The sequence below is a fragment of the Protopterus annectens genome, chromosome 2.part0, assembly GCF_019279795.1.
Source record: "Protopterus annectens isolate FY-2018-M chromosome 2.part0, PAN1.0, whole genome shotgun sequence".
Classification (NCBI taxonomy): Eukaryota; Metazoa; Chordata; order Ceratodontiformes; family Protopteridae; genus Protopterus; species Protopterus annectens.
In genome coordinates, this window is record NC_056728.1 from 1,553,385,899 (window position 1) to 1,553,408,936 (window position 23,038).

The following is a 23,038-nucleotide window of genomic DNA, read 5'->3' on the forward strand; positions in this document are numbered from 1 at the left end:
TGGTGGCACCCCCTTTGTGGAGTGGGATAACCATCGCTGTGCGCCATTCAGTAGGCACATAGCCTGAGGTGAGGCTATGACTGAACATGGTACTTAGGTGGGGTGCCAGTTTGTTCTGTAGTTCATGCAATATGCAGCCTGGGATGTTGTCTGGTCCCATAGATGCTGTGTTCTTGGCTTTGGAGAGTGCGGTCTTTACTTGCTCATCCATGATTACAGGGGGTTTGCATTCTCCTGGTATTAAGATGGGCTCTTTGAAGGGTGAGAGGGGAGTAAAGTTAGCACTGAAACTATCTGCCAGGATGTTGGCAATATCGGTTGGTTCTGTATATTTAGTGCCATTGTGCTGTAGCTCAGAGCAGATCTGAAGAGGAAACTGATGTGGAATAAGGTGAAGTCCCAAGACTGGAAAAACTCCCTTATCAGCCTCAACAAAAAGTTGAGATACCTCATCAAATCCTCTAAATCTAGCTATGAAAACACAATTGCAGCAGATAGTAAAGACAACCATAAGGCCTTCTATAGTTACGTAAATAATCTCCACGGCAATACCCAGATTTGCTCTGAGCTACTGCACAATGGTACCTCCAATACCGAGCCAACAGATATTGCCAGTATACTTGCCGACAGATTCAGTGCCAACTTTACCCCTCCACCCCCAAAGGACCAGTCACAATACCAGTAGATTGCCAGGCACCCAGTATTACTGCTGCACAGGTTAAAACAGCACTGTCCAAGGCCAAGAATACAGCTTCTATGGGACCTGACAATATCCCTGGTTGTGTTCTACATGAACTACAGAGTGAACTGGCACCTCATCTGTGTGCCCTGTTCAATCACAGCCTCACTTTAGGCTTTGCCCCTACCAAATGGTGCACTGCTACAGTCATCCCTCTCCACAAAGGAGGAGTGACTACAGACCCTGGGAACTATCCCCCCACTAGCCTTATGAGTCTGATATGCAAAGCTATGGAATGCATCATAATGGACCTAATAAACAAGGATATGGGGATCTCCAAACTCTGGATCCCACATAGTTTGGTTTTGTGAAGGTAGATCATGCCTGCTCAACTTGGTTGACTTCTTTGAGTCAGTCACCAGAGCTGTGGATGAAGACAAGGTGGTTCATACAGCCTACCTTGATCTATCCAAGGCTTTTGATACCATTCCCCACTCAGGAATCATAGAAAAACTCACTAAGCTTGGCATCAACCCTTATATCATTAGGTGGGTTGCAAACTGGCTCACAGATAGAACCCACAGTGTGAAAGTAGCTGACTCCAAGTCAGACTGACGACTATTCACGAGTGGAGTCCCAGAGGGTTTGGTCCTGGGTCATCTCCTGTTTGGTACCTACTTCTCTGAAGTCCAGGCCAACATGAAGGGACTCTGGCTGACAAAGTTCATAGATGATTGCAAGTTGGGAGCTATTATTAACAACCCAAGTGATGTTGACATCCTACAGAATGGCCTCACTGAGACCAATGACTGGTGTCAGAACCATGGCTTAAGCTCACTGCCAAAAAATGTGTTGTCATCCTCTTTGGGAAAAACCCAGTTCCCATCAATTACCACATTGATGGTAGTCCACTGTACACAGAAGGCGTTATAAGAGATTTGGGATCACAGGGTGACAGCAACCTCTCTTTTGATCACCATATTGCCACTGTGGTCAGAAAGGCCTTCTATGTGGCACATCTTATTACTAAGGGTTTTGCATCCAGGAAGAAAGAGGTCACTGTCCCCCTCTACTCTTCCATCATTAGGCCAATGATTGAGTACAATGCCCCATTTGGCATGTACCTCACTAGACACCTGCAACAACTGAAGAGGCTGCAAAAGTACCTCACAAAGAGGATCCTAGGCCTTAAACACTTGTCCTATATGGACAGACTCAAAAAACTCTTACTATTCTCTGTCTCATATCGCTTACTTAGAGGTGATCTCTGCTTGACTTACAAAGCCATGTCTGACTCAGTTCTGTTAGAAATGCTACATCTAAAGAAATCCCAATCCCTTCGCACCACACACTCCAGAGACCTCAACCTCATTACCATAATTAACAGAACATGCTGGAGGGACAGGTTCATAACCCAGTGACTGCCCATGCTATGGAACAGACTTCCCATACATGTCAAGCAGAGCACCTCGCTGACCCTCTTCGAGAGAAATCTTCATGAATGGATAGGAAACAGAAAATTCACCCTGGGGATAACTCTAGTGGCTCTACTCAACAGAGGTACTGGGAACTAAGGTCTGGTGGCACTATGCCAGGGTAATCCTATGGCTAGGCTTGCAAAGGCCCCAGGCCATTAGCATAGACACACCTATGAACTTATGTAATACCCAATCTGATGTATAACATTACATTGTATGTACTACCTTGACTGATATATAATATTACATTGTATGTACTACCTTGACTGATATATAATATTACATTGTATGTACAACCCTGCCTGATATGTAACATTACATTATATGTACTACCTTGACTGATATATAATATTACATTGTATGTACTACCTTGACTGATATATAATATTACATTGTATGTACTACCTTGACTGATATATAATATTACATTGTATGTACTACCTTGACTGATACATAATATTACATTGTATGTACTACCCTGCCTGATATTTAACATTACATTGCATGTATTACCATGTCTGATATATAACATATACTGCATGCCCAAGTCTCGTGTTTAAAGAAGGACCCTTCCATTCTACTGATCAAATACCAGACCCCCCAACAGCTTTTGAAATCTCTCTCAAACTGCAGGCCTATTTGAGAACCTTTAATTCAGCAGTCCTTACAGGCCATGGAGACGTGAGACTTGAGCAGCTATACCTAAGAAGATTGCCTTTTTTGGACTATCTGGCTTGTCCTTTAGAAGGCTAATTGAGACAACATAAACATGGAAACAGGATAGACTCTAACGCCTTAGAGTTCATATCTTTTAATAAAGTCAACTATTGGCTAATTAATCAATGAATGATCATTGGGCACAGGAAAAGCAGTACATAAATATCTGTGTCATTTCCATGTCAGTTTACAAAACTAGTTAAAATGTAGTTTTTAAACATCTGTGTTTTAGTAACAGACTGTATTAAATTGTGAAATTTAGGACGATAAATGCTCTTTGCTATTGCTGGTTCACTGTTTTGAGTGTAGAACTGTATTAAACTGGGTTGAAGGTGTGGGGTAAAAATTGTAAATGACTAACAGAATGAAGTTGCAGTCATGTGTAGCTTTAGCTGCCTAAGCAATGATTGTGTGCTATTTCTTTCATAGGTTCATAGGTTCATAGGTTGGTACAAGGCTATTGGACCTAGGGCCTATACAAGCCTAGCCATAACAATTCCCTGGCTATTTCTTCCCAAACTTTTTACTTCCCTGGACCCCTGTCTAGCAGGGCGACTGACATGATCCCTGGGGTGAATTTCCTTTCTCCCATCCAGTCAAGGTTCCTTTTGAAGAGGGCCAAAGAGGTGCTCTGCTTGACATGTATGGGCAGTCTATTCCAGAGTCTGGGGTCAGGAAACTATCCCTCCAGCATGTTTTGTTTATTGTGATGACAAGGTTTAGATCCCTGGAGCATGTGGTTCTGAGGATTGGGATTTCTTTAAGTGTAGCATGTCCAATGGCTCTGGATTTGACATGGCTTTGTATGTTAAGCAGAGATCGCCTCGGAGTAGACGATATGCGACAGAGTATAGCTGGAGTTTTTTAAGGTGGTCAGCATAAGGCATCTGCTTTAGGCCTGTGATTCTTTTAGTGAGGTATTTCTGCAGCCTTTCCAGTTATTGCAGATGTCTTGAGAGGTACATACCAAATGGGGCATTGTATTCTATAATGGGTCTAATGAGGAATGAGTACAGTGGGACAATGACCTCCTTTTTTCTGGATGAGAAGCCCTTAGTGATGAGGTGTGCCACATAGAAGGATTTCCTGACTGTTGTGGTGATGTGGTTATTGAAGGTGTTTAGTGTACTGCCACTTATGTGGTAATTCACGGGTATATGTTTTTTCCCAAATGGGATAACAATACATTTCTTGGCATTGAACTTGAGCCCATGGCTCTGGCACCAAGCATCTGTTTCTGTAAGGCCCTTTTGTAGAGTATCGACATCATTTGGAGATTCAATAATGGATCCCAGTTTGCAGTCATCTGTGGACTTTGTTAACCAAAGTCCCTTAGGGTTGGCCTGTACTTCAGAGAAGTAGATGCCAAACAAGAGAGGTCCCAGGACTGAACCCTGAGGTACTCCACTTGTCACTTGTCTGGAGCTGGACTTGGAGTCAGCTACTTTTACAGTGTGGGTTCTGTCAGTAAGCCAGTTGGCAACCCATCGAGTGACATAGGGATTAATGCCCAGCTTAGTAAGTTCATCTATGATTCCAGAGTGGGGGATGGTGTCAAAGGCCTTGGCGAGGTCCAGATAGGCTGTGTGAACTGCCTTACCCTTGTCCACGGCAATGGAGACTGATTTGAAGAAGTCAATCAGGTTCAGGAGACAAGAGCGGCCCTTCACAAACCCAAACTGGGTGGAAATCAGTGTTTTAAGGTTGCCAATGTCTTTGTTTATAAGTTCCATGATAATACATTCCATGGCCTTGCAGATCAGGCTTGTCAGACAGATGGGGTGATAGTTCCCGGGATCCAAGGTAGATCCCCCCTTGTGGAGTGGGACAACTGTAGCTGTGCGCCACTCAGTGGGCATGAGACCTGAGGTGAGGGTATGATTAAACATGACACTTAGGTGAGGTGACAGTTCATTTTGTAGTTCATGTAGCACACAGCCTGGGATGTCATCTGGTCCCATTGATGCTGTATTCTTAGTTTTGGAGAGTGCGTTTTTTACCTGTGTGGCCATTATTACCGGAATTTGGCAATCTTCCGGTATTGAGATGGACCATTTAGGGGGTGAGAGGGGGGTGAAGTTGGCACTGAATCGATCTGCCAGGATATTGGCAATATCCTTGGGATCAGTATATTTAATGCCTTTCTGTTGTAGCTCAGAGCAGATCTGAGCATTGCCATTTAGATTCTTGACATAGTTATAGAATGCCTTGTGGTTGTCTTTGGAATCTTTGGCAATGTTATTTTCATAACTAGCTTTGGAAGATTTTATGAGGGATCTCAGATTCTTACTGAGGATGGTAAGGGAGTTTTTTGCATCCTGGGAATTTCCTCTTTTCTGCAACAGTTTCTTCCTTTTGTTGTAAAGTTTGTTTGTGGCAGAAGACCACCAGATTGGCTTCCTTTTTTTGGAGGAGAGCATCTTGGTTCTATTTGGGATGGCACGATTCATGCATGAGTGGATGTGCTCATACACTGCCTTAGTGTAGGACTCAGCAGTCAAACTTTCAGTTCCCGTCTGCATGGGTGTCATGAAGTTTGTAACTTCTGACTTGAGTAGCATGTTAAGTGCAAACAAAAACTCTGACTTTGTGGCTAGAGCTGTTACAGTGAAGTTCTGGTATTATTAAGTGTGTTATAAACTTATTGCCATAATAAAGGCATACGCTACTGGTGCATCAGAAATAATTGTGTCTTTCTTTAACTAGTAGGGCTTTAGTGTCAGAGAATATGTATTACCTGCTTAGATAGTGTGTGGGGGGAGAAACAAAGGAGTGAAAAGCTGTATAGAGAGAGAGAGGGAGGGAGAGTGGGGGATAGAATAAGGGAGAAGTACAGAAAAAGTGAGAGACAGAGAGAGAGAAAGAGAAAGGGAAAGAATGAGGAAGAGAAAGAGAGAGAAAAGGGGAGAGAGAGAGAAAGGAAAAGAGATAGAAAGGGAGAGAGGGAGGTAGAGGGGGAGAGTAAAAGGGAGAGGGAGAAAGAAAAGGAGAGGGGAGAATGGGGGAGATATTGACATTTATTCAGAAATTGAATGCTATCCACATTCTGACTAAAGAGTACAAACATTTTAAGTGTCCATGGTTTATGGTCTTTGTCAGTGATGATTATTGCCCTTGTCTCTGATTCTAGTAGTAAAAGATGACAGTTATGGTTATTTATTTGTGGAAATAACAGTATGTTGATACTTGATAAATGCATAATAAATACTCTGGGGTAAACCTATAATATATGTGACACTTACTGACAAGTTCAGATATTACTGTTGGGCATCCATGGCGACACACATTAAGTACATTTTCTTATTATTAAGTTTTAGCAAAAGAGACAGAAAGGCAGAAGTACACTTACATTTTAGCAGCAGGCTCTAGATTCAGCTAGAATCATTTTGTTGCTAAAATACTGTTTAAAATATTTCCTTTAATTTCTTCCTTGTGTAATAAACTGCTGGTGTAGACAGTTAGCTATGCTGTGTCATGCTTTTTCTTGATTTTCCATGTAATGGTTTATATAGCTGGTGTCTTATTTATTAACTAATAAGGAGGTACTTCACAGCATTTGCCCTTTTTGAAGTGAGACTGTTTGGTTATACTGCTACCATTTAATAGACTGGTTGGATCAGACAAGAAAGTTCAGTAATTAAGATCTTGGCATCAGTCTGGTCTGGTCGGTCACAGCTGTAGTGTGAAATATGCAGGATGGGTGCTGCCACTAGACAGATATGAGTAGCTTTTCCTATGAAACACTAAGTGTGAGTATATGCACGTGCATATGTGTGTGTGTGTGTGTGTGTGTGTGTGTGTGTGTGTGTGTGTGTGTGTGTGTGCGCGCGCGCGCGCATTAAATAGTTTGGTTAAGTCTCTGCATGCAGTAATGCAATAAAGGTACTCTGTTCAGACCAGTGTGGGGAAAATCCTGGGGAGCTAGTGATTATAACCCTACAGAAAGTTACGCAGAACTTGAGACAGCACAGCATATTTCTGTAGTCACTTATGTCCCTGAAGTAACTTGTAGTAATGATGTCATATTAAAACCCAGTAACCCCTGTCCATCAGAGGTAAATCATTTTTTTCTTAGATAATAGTACGTCTACTAGTAATTGAAGCAAAACATTACTTTGTTTCTACCATAAACAGACATTTATCTGATATAGATGTTAGCATTCCAATGCAGACTTCTTCCTAAGCAATGAGTTTTATTGTGATGCAATCTAACATTGCATGCCTTTTCAGAATGTGACATTCTATACAAAAATAGGTAACTAAATATGGCTAGAAAATGCCGTGAGCATTATATTGTCATTTTACTTAAGTATTGACATTCCCCTAATTGTAGGTCAGTCAGTACAGGCACTAGTTGTAGTATTTGGCTATATTAAAAATGAGTTCCACAGACTGTTTTACTTCATTAACATTGATCTTGACTCCAGGGTATCTATATTAAACATTGCTCAGATATGCACTACTTACATTAAATTAATGTTATATTTGCTCTTTAAAGATTCGTTAATGCAGCGTTTTAATCTGTAGTACACCTGATCAAAGCACCTTGCTATCTAACGTGTCCATAGCTCTGTACATCTACCTTCAGCCATAGAAGGGGCTTTTTAAATTTTCACTTAAGATACCACAGTCATACTTAACTGATTTTTTATACTGAATTGCAAGGTACCATTGCCCATTGTAAACAATCCTGTCTACACAAAGTGATCGCAAGAAAATGGTACTGAATATAAAGGAGAAACTCACCAAGAGCCAGTTTCACTGCGTTTGCCCACTAAAGATTTTATAAGAGATAATAGCTTGCATGGGTTTTTGCATACCCTGGTCTAACATTCTAAGGAGCTTCACACCATGCAGCTCTTATATTCTTTCTCTGGGGCTGAACAATTTCTTGGAAAGGAGTGAAACCAGAAATGTTTGCCCTTGACACTGTTGTCTGTATTTGATTGCAAGGTATTCTACATATTGTGCAGTTTTATTTGTGCTCCAGGCTTAAAAACTACAACAGAGTTGCCCCAGTCATGGATCCAGTCAATAAAAGATAATACATCTTATTTTGTCTCTGTTCTAGTCTACTCTAGTCTTAACATTTTATCCTACTTATTTGTATTTATTTGTCTTAAAGACATTCATTTTATTGTATGTGTTTGTGAGTGCATGATTGTGAGTGTGTGTGTGTGTGTGTGTGTGTGTGTGTGTGTGTGTGTGTGTGTGTGTGTGTGCATCCATGCATGTTTTGTGTGTGTGTGTGTGTGTGTGTGTGTGTGTGTGTGTGCGTGCGTACGTGTGCATCCATGCATGTTTTGTGTGTGTGTGTGTGTGTGTGTGTGTGTGTGTGTGTGTGTGTGTGTGTGTGTGTGTGTGTGTGTGTGTGTGCATCCATGCATGTTTTGTGTGTGTGTGTGTGTGTGTGTGTGTGTGTGTGTGTGTGTGTGTGTGTGTGTGTGTGTGTGTGTGTGTGTGTGTGTGTGTATGTGTGTGTGTGTGTGTGTTTGTGTGTGTGTGTGTGTGTGTGTGTGTATGTGTGTCTGTATCTTTCTGTCTACATGTCTGCTCTCTGTCTGTTTGTGATAGAAGATAAAGGCAACAGAACGGTAGAGAAGAAAGTGAGAGAAACCTGCAGAAAAAAGAACAGATATTGCCTGGCATGACCAGTCTGAAGCTGCTTTCTTATTTTCACCCAACCAGCTTCAGAGAAAGAGGAATGATATGTGCCTACATAGCTAACAGCATAATAAAACAAGCACAAAGATGTACTGCAACCACATACCAGGTCTTTTGTAATACTGACCTTTGGCACTACTGTAATGGAATGCATAAAACTTCTTTTTCTATCTCTCTTATAAGAATAATCTACAGTTTTTGCGAATTAAATAGGGTAACTGAGAACTGCATCATTTAGATTTATAGATATGATCAGTATATGACATGCATTTATTTTGCATTTTAGCAATGCACAAGAGATCTGTGGCTACTTGTTAGAAAATGCAGGACGTTATTGTTCATATTAAGATCGATATTATGTCAACTGCAGATGCACGTCTAGAATGTATGGCTAAGATACATTATTTAATATGAGTAATACACTCTTTGTCTGAAAGAATGGCATAACTTCAATAATATTTACCCCCTGCATCTATTGCTCTACAAGAGGTCTTTTTGATTTCATACAGTTTAATAATGTCTGCTATGTGGACTGTCTGCCTTAAACAAACATTTTGGTCACTTACTTGAGTTATTTAAAAATAGGACCCAGATGTCTAGGCAGTTCATTCTAGTTCAGATAAAAAAACGGTATTACCTTTTTTTTGTGGCTGGTTAATAGTCTCATGATAGTTTTATATACGAAATTAAAAGGAAAGAATGAGAAGGTAATTCTGACAATGACATTTTTTCTTATATTTTTTCAATTAAAATCTTATTATCTTCCATGAACAAAGCAGAGTCAAACAATTTCTCATCAGTGGTCTATCTCCAGAAGTGCCACCTCAGACATTTTTATCAACAGCCTTACCATTTTTTCATCTTTGTGTGCATTATGTATAACAATCAATAGAGAAAACAGTACCACTGTTCACTGGGTTACAGATTAATTCATAGTTCAACTTTCTCCTAGAATTAGGATGAATCACACTCCCCCGGATTTACTAATCTTTCGTGCAGGACTAGTCTAGTCCTGCATGGAAGCGGCTGCTTAAGAGCAGGACGGCAGCGTGCCATGCATATTAATGAAGGCACGCTGCCCGACCTCCTAGGCATACACAGAGCATGTACGAGTGCAGGGGGCATGTCTGAGAGCAGAGCTCTCAGAATAAACACGCCCCTTCAAAGTAGAACAGCAGAACATGGAAATAAATGAGCAAGGCACTCATAGGTATCCGCATATCCCCACCAACAGTCCCCCATGTGTACAACAGCAACAGTACATATAAATAAACCAAAGAAAACCCGTTATATTTATCTTAAATCTGAGTACAGTTAACCGTAGATGTGCGGGTGTGCCCATTGCTTAGCTACGGTTAAAGCAGCTTAAAAGGCCAAAGAGGATAACAAGGAAGATATATGCAAATGAAGCAGCACAGCAACAGTGTAGTGGGCAGGGCAACTGCCTAACGAGCAGGAATTCCCGGTTTGAGTCCCATTGCAGCACATACAATTCTCCATGTGAAATCTGTATATGAACATTTTTTTTCTCATATATTTCCTGTATAACCTACTAAATAACATTTAAATGTGAACTGGACTACTGTATTAATAAGGCACTAGTAATCAGGTTTAAGCACAAATAAGCAGTAGTAAGCATATATAAGCACTAGTAAGCATGTTTAAGTGTGTTTGATTGGGGGTAAGCATTACCTACACAGATTAAGCAAAGTAGAAGCTAACTAAGTGTTAGAAACTGCAACCAGAGGCTAGCAGTGCTTAGCTCCGTACAAACCCGCGCACACCTGCGTACAACTGCTTTAATGTGCTGTAATTACTCTGCACCCAATGGCCCATGTTCTGCCCAGCAACAAAATGAGTAGCTTCTGCAAGGCTCAAACTCAGGACCATGTACATTATAGTCACAGTAGTTAAACACTAAGCCATCATAACAATACATATGAATGAGGTATCAGCAAACTAATCCTCACCACAGGAAAATCAAACCAAATGTGAACTGAATCTATATACAGTGTGATGTTGTATAACCTGCTACATAACATAAATATGTGAACTGGAGTACTGCAGTAAACATAGATGTGAGGTGTTATTGTAATAGAGTGTAGAAGTCCCCAGGACCCCATACAGTGTATGTACACATGAATCATGGATACCAAACACACATTTAACCTATAATGAATAACAAATCACTGCCAAAAGGCAAATTAAATGCTAATTAACTATTAAGCAATGCTAACCGCTGCGCAGCTCAACTTAGTAAGTGTAAGTAATGTGTAGGGCAGCCAATTCAATCTGCCTAGTGGTATACCTCTTTAAGCAGTGCCAGCCTTAGGTAAGCAGGTGTGCCCAAAGCTTAGCTTATTCAAAACCATCCATTCACAGAAATTTGATGTATTTAAACCCCACAGGCAGGAATACTACCCATAACTGGTAGTAGCTTCCTACTGCAGGCAGAATGGCTGGAGTTGGTAAAGGCACTCAATTCAGAGTGCAGTGCTGGGCCATCCAGGAGTAAAAATTCATGGTATGGCTCCTGGTAAAACACCATGAGGAGAGACTACTGCAGGGCCAGTACCAGGGCTTGCAGTATAAAATGGGGGCCTGCGACAGTCTCGGCCATGACCTCACCAGTGCCACAGGTATCCCCCGGACTGGTGAGCAGGTCAGGCACCACCATGCTGACCTGAAGCGGTGGAGGGGGAATGAACTGGAACAATGGATCCAGGAATCTCATCAGATGCCTAATGCCCCAGTACTGAGTAAGTACTCATTCTACTAAGTAGGTAATAATTGCCTAGGTTGTGTATACTATGGACAGGTATGTCTAAATATCACTGTATTTCTCTGACAGCTGCAGATGAGCGGGCTGCGAACCAGCAAACCCATGATGCTAGGTTGCAAAGGCTGCGTCACAAGGCAGGTTAGTAATTATTCTGCATGTACTGTCATAACAAATAAATATAAGAGCCTGAGAAAGTGTTGTACCAGTAAAAATAAAGGTTTACTATTCTGTGAATAAAGGTATAACCCCTGGCATGCTTCTGTGTACTCTTCTTTCATATGTTGTTGAACTGTTGCGTACTATAGATAGTACTGTTGTATTAGGCAGTGTTACCCACACTGTGGTATGCAGATAAAATGAGTATGAAGGTCTGTATAACAATGTTGGATGTGCCAAGAGGTTAGTCATATTGTACAAGTGAGGGAGACTTAGACAGAAAACATTAGAAAACTTTACATCAATTCCCTGATAGCACAGTGTACTGTGATGTTAATTGTAAGTTTTATGTCACACGCAGCAGGGGTTTGAATCCAGGGAGTGCTAGTAAGTTGTATGCATAATCATACCCCATACCTGTGCAGATTTTGTTACAATGTTCAGATAGAAAGCTGTATGCATAATTACACTCAACAAGAGTACAGGTTTTGCTAGAATGTTCAGATAGAAAGTTTTATGCATATTCATACCCCTCAACTGTTCCATTCGGTTCAGCATGTCCAGATAAATGACCCACATCAGCAGCCTGTTAACCTGTTCCCCTGAAAAAGCAGTGTGATGATCCAAGAAATGTAGGCAGCCATTAATGACATATAACAGATAGTCAGACGTGTACTTAGTCAGAGAATGTATATGAAAACAAACCTGCCATTCCAGCATCTCACCCAATGTGTATGAACGTAATTCTCAACATATGTTGCATAAACACCTGCATCTTGTCCCACCTGTATGTAAAACACTGGTCATGTATATAATAATCTATAAACATACCATTGTACAATGTAAGGCCATTGGGTAGTATAATAATACATGTAAGGGACAGATCACTGCAGTGACTATGAATGTAGTGAAAACTACAAGGCTATATTAGTTGTTAATTGAACTCTCTCTCTTACCCCTACCATATGTACAAAAATAACCCAATAACACACCTCAATCGGTATATGTACACTCCAAACCTTTGTTGGGACATATGTCCTATTGGTTTATAAATATTCACATTTGTTTCTATGCATGTGCCATGTTAAAATACCTCCATATTGGTGGCCTGTTGCCATCAATGAAACCTGCATGCTGTTGTAATGGCCACTGCTGTGTTGTTCCATATATTCATGCATTCTGCTTGCTCTGCAACTGCTTTACATCTGTTGTGTTGGGTTAATGGGTATACTTATGCATGCTGTTATAACTAATCCTGAATTCTGTCAACTATTACTAATCCATATCTGTCTGTAAACTGCACCATAGCTCGTATGGGAAGGCCGGTCCCAGCGAACCCACCTGTCCCACATCAGCTGGCCATGGCACCGGGCACCAGCACATCTGGGGCCCAGCCTGGGACCTCCTCCTCAGTAGGCCCTGCACCACCTTTGGGTGGAACTGCCACAGGGGATGGTGCTTGCCCCCCACTGGGAGTGGGAGCGGAAAGGAACCAGTCACCCGTCATCAGGTCCGGGCCATGGTGTGTAGGGAAATCGATAAGGCTTTTCGAGACCAGCTACACCAGCTTGAGGGATGAGTAGCACAATTAGAGGGTGAGCCTGTCCCTCCTACACAGCCCCCAGCACAGCCACCTTTGGGGCTGTGAAGGTGCAGTGGTGACTGCCCATGGGTGGGGACCTCAGTCCCACTGTTTCCATTTGGGGATCATGGGCTTGCAACTTCAAAACACCCCTCCCCATCCAAGGTGTTTACCCCCCCCACATGTGTCATATACCAGTCCTGTATGTGTCTTGTTTGTATAGTCTGTTAACCTACCCAAACTACCTCCCCAAATATACCTACTACCCCTCCAGAACATCCCACTCTCACTTGAAAAAAAAGGGCAATCTGTTCCCACAAAAAAACTCGCCCCATACATAGCTGTCCATTTTGCACACGTGTCCACTGGACACATGTAATCTGGTCCAATTGGCATTGCAATTAATTTATGATGCCCTCACCCCTCTCCCAGGGGTTTGAGTGTCCAAATCTACCTCCAAATTCAGTATATATGCACAGCTGTTGCTGTAGAAAAATGGGCAGCTATGGACCTTCCCTACACCCTTCCTACACATGCCTAGCCATTTTCCCTACTGTCCTTCCCTCTCTGTGCCCCTTTTTCACCACTTTCCTATCAACCATTTTTTCTTTTCTTTTAAAGAAATGAGTGTGGGGCTAAGAGGCAGTACTCACTTTTAAGCAGAAGTAAGCTGGTTTAAGCCTGTTTGCACAGGGGTAAGCACTGCCTACACAGGTTAAGCAATATCACAGCTAACTGAGTGTAAGACACTGTAACCAGAAGTTAGCAGTGCTTATCTCTGTGCAAACCCACACAAGCCTGCTTACAACTGCTTTAAAGTGCCTTAATCACCCAGTATCCAACCGCCAGTGTTCTGCACCACCAGCAAAATAAATAGCTCCTGCAAGCTTGAACCAAGGACCCTGCACACCATAAACAAAGGGTTTACCACTAAGCCATGACAGATACAAATAAAGTTGATGTTTTCAGAAACATATCATCCAGTCCAGTCATGCAACAGCACAGAGACTGTATACCTACAGCTAGATTGACTTGTGTGTGCAAATATATTACTATCTAAATGGATACAACATATCTATAGATGTAGTCACTTATATATATATATATATATATATATATATATATATATATATATATATATATATATATATATTTATATACAAATATATAAACAGATATACATGCAAATGCCGACAACTACACATATATATGTCAACATCCATACATCCACATATACACAGCAAGTTACACATATGTACACAGATAGATGTCCCCATAGGTATATAACGACATAGTTAGAAATATGTAAGCAAATATATACACCTACAGAGGTATATATGGCCAGACATCTGTAGATAGCAATGGTAGATTAACAGACACATATATGTCCACATGCACCATGAAAGGCCTTGACAGGCCCCAAACAATATATGTCACATACGAATTGGCATACTCCCTGCTTAGACAAACACATCTGCCTTGCAAAACACTACCAAGCTCAAAGTAATGTATGTGTGTCATTGAAATAGGGATTTAAATTAGCCCTTGGTCATGTTCTACATGTTGACATCACATGCCCTTCTCCCCCACCCACTAGGCAGCCCAAGCAGTACAGGCCCATCCAACCAAGGCCATCCCCGACCCATACATTCATTACCCACAGTACCTCTTCCCCCCACTCACTGCACACATGCAGCCACCATCTCAACCCTGGTTACCAGCCCGTAGCTACCACACCACTACACATTGCCCCCCTCCACACACCCCCCTCGGGACCCATCCCTTATGTTGTCTCAACCCACGTATCCTAGGTCTGGCACACGCCGTAGACCATGCACATAGCCAAGGGTACCCATGTAACTCTGGGTGTAGACGAAAGTTGTATACCCAATGTTCGGGCTGTCCCGCATGGGACAAATAATTACCTGATACTAACAATAGATTTAATGTGTGACTCTGTGTACACTAACAGATTTAGTTGTAGGTATTGCAAAGCATATACAAGGTTGGCCAGTATGCACAATGAAACAGTACCCAGCAATAACAGGCAACATGACATGATATGTAGCTAAAGATGTAGATGTATGTGTGTGTATATATACCCATAACTACATGGAGATATGCCTCTCCATCTCTGCAGTACAAATGTATACATACATAGACAGACATATATATAAATTCCCCATATAGATATATACATATGCAGACACACATACATCCGCATGTCATTTTATATATATATATATATATATATATATATATATATATATATATATATATATATATATATGGAATCACTACTTAATACCGAAACTACACAATCCCAAAGCCCACAATACCGAGACAAAAATCCCTAAACCACACATTACCGACATTTTAAAAGCGAAATTCAAAATCGAAAGTACTACATACATACAGCACACACACAAACATATACACAGCCTCCCCCCATAACCAAACAAACCACCCTACACTAAAGATAAGCAGGGGGGCTTCAGCCCCTGCACCCCCCCATGTGGGGAGCTATGCCCCCCCACACCCCCCGACTTTAATATTCCAACTCCGAGATCGCACAGACATACACACAAGGCAAATTCACACCCACACATTATAGCCCCTCACACACACACACACACACACACACACACACACACACACACACACACACACACACACACACACACACATACTTACCTGAACCGCAACACCAGAAGTGCTAACTCAAAATCCCTTACCATCGGGATTTTGAATTTCTCGCTTCTGGTCTTTCGGTAATGTGCGATTTCGGCTACATGGTCTCAAGCTTTTGAAATTCGAGATTTCAAAAGTTCGAGATTTAGTAGTGTTCCCATATATATATATGTATATATATATATATATATATATATATATATATATATATATATATATATTTGTGTGTGTAAATATACACAGATATATAGCTAGGATATGATGCAGCAGTTAAGAATTACATATGTTCACAGGCCGTGCCAATGGGGGTGAGGGGCCCAATCAACAAATGTGTAGCACGTAGCATCAACCCCCCCCCCGATAGACAGGTGAAACATACAAACACACAATAAAAGTAAACAAACCACAGCTTCCCAGACTACAGGCAGGATACTACCGGTGGGAGAGACCCACCAAGTCTAATCTTGAAACAAAGACAAGAATGTCCCTTGCGGGACAACCCAAAAATGTAATGGCTAGTCAGGTTCCCAGCCATTACACAGATAACTTATGGCAGGGCATGTATGTTCCCCGACTACAAGTGTGGGGAAGCCTGATGACCCATGGGTCCTGAGACATGGAAAGTGGGCAGTGTGTAGTGGTGTGTTCAGACCTGACCTGTACCTGGAGTAAGGAAGAGTAATGAAGAGGAGGTGCAGGGGGGGACTATGCGTATGAAATTATGGGCCTAGGCATGTAGGTGTTGGCTAGAACGGTTCTATGTGGACCACCCCAGGGATGTAAGCAACAGTGTGCATTGGGCAGAGCTGATGTTTAACGAGCAGCCACGTCTGGTATGAGTCCCACTGCAGCAAAGTCTAGTTTACATGGCAAAGGACGGTATAACCAGATGTGTTGTTGTAAACCCACTAAATAACACCAAAGAACACATGGTCGCAACACCCCACTGTAGGCATGTAAGCCGAACTAATTGGCATCACAAGATATTATTGCTGTCCTCACCCCCATGGGTGTGAGTGTCCAAACCTACCCCCAAATGCAGGGTATATACACAGCTGTCGATGTAGAAGAAATGGCCAGCTGTGGACCTTCCTGTCAGCCTTCCTGCACATCCCTGGACATGTCCCCTACTATCAGCCCCTCTGTGTGGCCCAATAACACCACTTACCTATCGACCTCTGTTGCATTACTTGTAATGTTCATAGTCACAAGTAGGTGACACCCTCCACACAACTATATTGGCAGAATTTGGTACCCTTAACCCACGTGTATTATGGCAGCTGTCCCACAAGACACATGTAAATAACACATGAAGGGAAACCTCAAGCACACTTGGCTCACCACCTGCTCACCACCTGACAAAGTCCACCCCCCCAACTAACACTCCCTACCCCTACACAAACTTCTGACACCGACACCTTCTGACCTGCTTCGCATACATATCCCAACATCCTGCAAACCTGCACTACTGCTCCCCCACCAGTCAGTGGAATGGCCTACTATATACTTTAAATGTTCCCCCCTCCACCTACCCACCTACACCTTCACTATTCACATCTACTCTACAACATAGGTATGGCATAACTAAACCTAACCAGAATACCTGAGTGTAACCTATCCAGAACTGCTAAACTGGAATCCCACTTCACCTTACACTGACCTTCATCAACAGTCATCCCTGACATGTACACCTGTCTTAAGCATGTATAATACCAACATGTTAATGAAGTAGCACTGGGGTATGCGGCAGCAAGTGGGATTAGGCTTGTTTGGGCAGAAGTAAGCAATGCCCACACTGGTTAAGCAATGTGGAGGCCATCCCAGTATAAGACACCATAACCGAAGGTCAGCACGTCTGAGCCTCGCGCACATCAGCGCATACCCACCTACACTTCCCCTGCAGTGCCTTAGGCACGCACACTATAGTCCAAGTGAATTACCACAAAGGCATGGCAGATATACAATCAGCTGCTGTTATCACAAAAAATTAATCCAGCACAGTCAGTCAACAGTATAGGAAATATATGTAAGTATGTAGATTAATACCAGCAAACATGTGCACTTTGCTCAATCACAGTATCCTGAGCAGTCTATGAGTATCAATGAACAGTGCCTGTCCACACATACTGTAAGAACAGTAGTCTTCCATAATACTGAAGAGAGGAATGAAAAATGGGGCATGCCGTGGGGCGTGCTTCATCCGCAAAACCAGGAGATGAGGCTGGTCCAATGTGTGAGCAAACCAATTGCTTCTCAAACCCCTGGCAGGATGCTACCTGTGGGAGAAACAGTGTAGACCAGCAAGGTCTACTCGTGACACAGCAACAGGTCCAACCCTGGTGGGATGAACCAGACTTTGTGAGTCACAAAGATGTTTCCTCCAGTATCAGAGGAGGATCAAGGGAAGGCTTGAATGTACATGGAATAAACGGAGGAAGAGCCAGCAGAAGGTTGCATTGAGACAGTAAAATGGAGGAGTAGCGAGACGTCCAGAGAGGGAAATGTGTGGAGGTGTGGTATGGCAGGGCTAGCAACTGGAGAATGGATGGATGCTGTGTACATGGAGCTTGGGGGCTGGGGAAATGGATTATGGGTATGAAATTAAGGTAGAAATATGCAAATGAAGCAGAACAGCAGTAGTGTAGTGGGCAGCGCATCTGCCTATCATGCATGCATTCCCGGTTCGAGTCCCAGTGCAACACATTCGATTTTCCATGTGAAATCGGTATATCAACATCATTTTGCTGTATAACCTACTAAATGACATTTATACTTAACAGGAGTACTGCATTAAATGCACAAGTGAACTGTCAGTATCATAATGAATAAGGCACTAGTAAGCAGGTGTAAGCACAAATAAGCAGTAGTAAGCACAGATAAGCAGTATTTTGATGGAGATGAAAAGTCTGAAACAAGAACATGTCGGCACGACTGACTGATTTCATTCCTAAGACCATCCATGTCAACTGCCAAGAGAATGAGGTACAGGACAAACATATAAGCTGAACATGCATGGACATATGGACAGATATATATCTGCAAATGTGGACAGATAGACAGCTATAAATGTGGACAGATAGACAGCTATAGGTATATATATATATATATATATATATATATATATATATATATATATATATATATATATATATATATATATATATATAAATATATATATATATATATATATATGCGTGTATGTTATTGTTGTTGTCTTTTGGCTTTTCCCGGTTAGGGGTCGCCACAGCGGAACTCCGGTCCGCTAATGATTGGCAGTAGATTTTCACGAACGCTGGGGTGCCAGCTTGACGTTCAACCTTCAACGAAGGCACGCCCATTTACGCATGTCTTTCGAACACCCGCCAAACCACTGGGAGGGCATGCAGACTCTACACAGAAGGCACTCCCTGCACTTCAGCCGAGAATTGAATGGGAGAACCTCTTGCTGTGAGGCAACAATGCTACCGCTGCACCACCGCAGAATATATATATATATATATATATATATATATATATATATATATATATATATAGATATATATATATATATATATATATATATATATATATATATATATATATATATATATATATATATATATATATATATATATATATATATATAGATATACATACACATAGTATATATCCATATATATTTATATATATATATATATATATATATATATATATATATATATATATATATATATATATATATATATATATATATATATATCTATATATATATATATATATATATATATATATATATATATATATATATATATATATATATATATATATACATATATGTATATATATATATATATATATATATATATATATATATATATATATATATTTACAGACAGACACGTGTATAGCATTTGCACATGTGAACAAACTCCTTTTCCACTCAGTAAAACATACCAGACCTTAAGCATAGTTAATGGGGTGGGGGCACTAATGAGGAACACCTGATAATTACTGCAATGTAACCCTCCCCAGCCCTAACAGATATGCTGTGCAATCCACTATCCAGCACATGCAGTACATGACGTCAGGACCCTACAATGCTCCAACAGTAATCCAAGTCATCTGTACATGTCAGGGCAATATCTGTAACATAACATGCAGAAATGTCAGTCTACCATAGGGAATGTACAATGTGGAAGGGGTACATTGCAATGCTACAGATATGCACACACATTTATGCATTGACAAGTATGTGCAGGTATATATATATATATATATATATATATATATATATATATATATATATATATATATATATATATATATATATATATATATATATATATATATATATATATATATATATATATATATATAGATAGGTAGATATCGATATATATGTATATATATATATATATATATATATATATATATATATATATATATATATATATATATATATCTTGTTTTATATATATATATATATATATATATATATATATATATATATATATATATATTGATGATTTATATGAGATACATAGGTACATATACATATACACAGACAAAAGTTATTAGTAGCCATACATATGTAGAAGTAGTGCGGACGTACTGGGTGCAAAGTATATCCCTCAGCCACAAGCCCTGTGACTGGTACCAGTGACGTGTAGTGTGGCAACCATTCCCACAAAGAGAATACTTACATTACACATATACCCGCTCACAATTCAAAGGACATGAGACGACACACAGGTATGCATACACAGACAACTTTTATTGGTGTATTTTTACAATAATGTATGCCATTACTTACAGCACATAGATTTGGACTTATTTAATCAGTGAGGAATGCAAGGCCCACACAAAACAGTAGATGAAGACAGTGTGGATATATAACATACTATGCTGTCCAGGCCAAGCCCTTCAATTCGTACAACTGTAGACATAAGATTTGCCATCAAGATAAGTAACAATAAACAATAACAGATGTAGTTCAGCAGCATCCAGTTACACCCTGTAGTCAAGGCCTAGGGGACTTTTAATACCTGTGGTATTGTCTATGTATCTGTCACATGTATGTCCCCTGACCAACAAATGTTGTGGGAGCCCATGATATGACTGGGATGATAGCAGGAATGCTAGCAGTAAATAATGATAGGCCATTACCGAACAACCCCTAACCTTATCACAACAGGGCAAAAACAGCCATATATGTGGAGGACAGAGGCAGGAACACAAGGCCATACTCGCAATATTGCTGTTACACACCGTATAAATTGCTGGCATTACATGATTTGTTGAAACATACCCTTATGCAGGAATAACACATCAGGAACATGAATGGATGTAGCCATGTACTGATAGCATGCAACAGACAGATTGCTGGGGATATATCTAGGACAAGACCTGTGTGGTGCACAGGCAAAAGCAAACAGACAATCCACTGGCCATCATGTGGATAGGCCCACAGTTGAGAGCTATGCAGACAGACTGCATTCCATTCTAAACTACTATGTACACGCAAACACTGCAAGACCAGCAATATACAATGCACATAACAACACCACTCACTCTGTCTGCAGGTCTGGAACCTCTTATGATTGTGTAGTCGGCCTGTGTCTGCAAGCCCTGCTGTAATAGGTACTGCAACCTGCCATCTGTAACACTGCTGCCCACAAACAGGAAGGACGTCCTCCATACTTAAAAGCTGAAGGGACAACGCCCACATGAGTCAGCAATTTATAGTACTGGGTTGCCATGACAATGGTTAACTGAATCACTACACAGCAGGCTGCACGCAGTTAGCAACTGTTGCACACTGATTGGTGCAGAGCTCATCACCTGATCATGTGCATCTCCTACAAAAGCCGTGCTGCAATCCATTCAAACCAACTCAATTGCTCTAGTGGAGAGGGAGGGAGAGAGAGAGAGAGAGAGGGAAAAAAAAAGATAAAACGAAACACACACACAATGAGAAAAAGGAAAACCTACAAGCCAAAACCGGGAAGGCATCACACCAGTCCTAAAAAAAAAGGTATGTAAAACATAACTGTATGTAATTTAATGTAGTATGTGGTATCGATTAGTAGGATATATGATGCTGAATGTTTGATATGTGCCATCTGTAGTTGTCCCTGTAATGATGTTCTGCTGAACAACTGCTCTGGGCAATACTGTCTGTCCCTGTAAGCAGTGGGACATACCAGCCAACTGTGCAGATCACCAATGAATGACAAACATGTCAGCCATAATATCTGTGTGTGTTATAATAGTGTGGACAATAGCTGGTGGTGGAAGTACTGCTGTTATGATAGACACATGGGTGTCAGAGCACAACAATTGTAGGACAGTTACGTTAATGTGTTATGTAGCATACACAAATGCCATAGGTGTATAATAGGCATACCAGCAATCTCACACCATATATACCACCCTAATGTTAGTCTGTGTTCACATGTGACACCTGGCTGTGTTGCAGCAAGGCAGAACAGTGCAGCTGTGAATGAAAGACAGGTACAGAATGCGGACCAGATATATGTATGCACTCCACATATAGATAAATATCTGTGTGGTACAGAATGTGACGTGTATGTATACAGATACACAGACAATCATATAGGTATAGGTATATCAACAATGTACAACATATATCTACACTTATATGTACATAGATGTATATTTTACATATATATATATATATAGTGGCACTGACAATGGCATGCAGGTGAAATAGTCTGTAACAGGCCAGCAAAGATAAGTGTCCCCACAGGGAGCATGGCTACAAACACATAGCACAAAGCGTGGTACATGCACATAGCACAAAGCTTGGTACAATACAACATATGTCCCAATGGTAGGTAAGCAGCTGACATAACAATTGCATTCTGTGAATGGTTTGTTGTAGCTGATATGGTGGGGGAGACAAATATGTGTATTAAGAACTATGGTAACCCTGCTGTATGGGTGGCTCAGACCTGTTTCCATCTTTATGTCTTCCATGGAACATGTCACATAGTCATCTGCCTACATACAGCGCCGCTGAGACAGAGGTTATTATCGACCACCTGGTACAGCACTAAGAACTGCTGTTTGGGTGGACAGCCCACGACCAGCAGGAGAGGACCACACTGTGGAATGAGCAAGTCCACAGGGTCAATGATGTCGGACTGCATAACCGCAGCTATGAGCAGGTCCGGCATCATTGCACTGACCTGCTTTGCATTGTACTTCAGCATGCAGCTGCCATAAGGGGAGGTGGGGGCAACCCGCCCATCCATCCCTCACCCATGTGGAGGAGCTTCTCAGCAGCC